Source organism: Contarinia nasturtii, unplaced genomic scaffold, assembly GCF_009176525.2.
Source record: "Contarinia nasturtii isolate CC-2019 unplaced genomic scaffold, AAFC_CNas_1.1 Cnas_scaffold_129, whole genome shotgun sequence".
NCBI classification, from domain to species: Eukaryota; Metazoa; Arthropoda; class Insecta; order Diptera; family Cecidomyiidae; genus Contarinia; species Contarinia nasturtii.
Window position 1 is genome coordinate 8979246 of NW_022197486.1, and position 1853 is coordinate 8981098.

A 1853-nucleotide genomic window follows, 5' to 3' on the forward strand; every position below is an offset into this window, starting at 1 on the left:
ATTTTTCGCGCGTATATTTTGACATTTGTCAATGTGATCAATGTTATGGTGAATAAAAGCAGAGACCAAAACCAAACACATTTTTTCACCATGTTGAATTTATCAGTTATTTTGTTTATACATTTTCTTTTTATTCACATTTTTTTTATCGATCGGTAACATTTTCCAATTTTTTTTTCAAACTTATCAAAGAACACATTTAGTGAAATGTTTCTTCTGAATGCAATTGATTTACTTCATTTAATTTAATGATGCATTTTCAAAGTTACTTCCACAATTGTATTTTGAAATCAAATTCAATCGGTTTTTCCGGTCTGTGAAAAAGTGAATGTCTTTTTTACGTTTTCACTTTCAGAATTTCTATCTATCATTTCGTCTCTGAAAAATGTGTAAAGCAATTAAAAAATGTCACTTTCAGAATTCCAGAAATTTATTCTAAATTTGTAAAGGGTAAGTTTCAAGTCCATTCTCCAATGAAAAGAGAAAATATTGAATGTTAAAGGGGAATTAATTAAATAACTCGACGATTAGAGATATAAACTGTAACTAAATTTATTAAACCATTTCGGATTATTTTAAAGTAAATTTGATTGTGTTGGCAAATACCAAAGTAAACGAAAACATGACATAATTTTGAGAACGTAAGCCAATTTTGAAAGATATATTTTTGTTTGAATATTAATTTTATTGAACAGTGAATATCTCAGTCATTTTCTTATAATTCAAATGTTTTTCATTGAAATTTTACTAGAAAAGAAATCATAATTAACTGTCTTTATTTTTCTTTTTTTTTTTTAAATGTATGCCATCTACTTCGATTTAATTTTTATTAGGACAAATTCCATCTTTATAAAAATAAGCACATTAATCAACGCATCAAATTCGTCCATTGATAAACTGTTGACGACAGGACCGATTACTGATGTGTATACATATGTTATGGTATTTGGATGAAATCAACGCCAAAAAAATTCACTGACATTAGTAAAAGTGAATGAAATTAAAAAAAAAGTCCAATCAGTGTAACGAGCATGGGTTCAAATAGGTATTTTGTCAGTTATTCAAAATTTTCCGCGAGTGTAAACAGGTTTGTGAGTTGCTTTCATTTAATTCATATAAATTATTATCGTATTAGTAAATTATCTTCTTCACGCAACTGCATCTATTTTGAATTAAAGAAAAAATGACTAAAAATTCCGCTTGTTGTAATTATCACAATTTAGACAAAGAAATTAATATACATTCGGCAAGAAAACATTTTTTTTTCTTTGGCAACATAATAATAATTCACTTGACTGATAAAGTGAAATAAACAGCAGAGCAGAAGAAACAAATTCATTTATTTTTGTTTGTTGTTGGACGGTGTTGCCAACGACTTTTAGACTTTCATCACATAAGCAAATCAAAACAAAATTGTAATCATATCCGTTAACAACAGTTGCCCATCACTGAATCTGTCTACAATATATGATGACTTTTGACTTTGCATAGTTTTTTTTATTCGCCAGGCGTTGTTCCACAACTTCAAATATATTGCACATTTCATTGGTTGATTGTCGGCAGCGTGTATTTTTAGTTTGACTTTATGAATCTGCGTGTGACTATTAGTCACAGTCTAACATGATTGCATTGATTTTACTGCGTGCCCTTCGGACCACCAAATATTGTAAACGATAGCCTCTCATTTTGCCTATCCGTCTATCTCTCATTTTTCTCTCTCTCTCTTTCTCCATCCACATTCGCTCAACATAGTCTCGTACTTACTATTCGGTTGATTTCCAAGTTCATGTCTATAGACATATACAAGTCATTCAATGATCGAGTCCAACTTAAAATGATGCAAGCCAACGCAC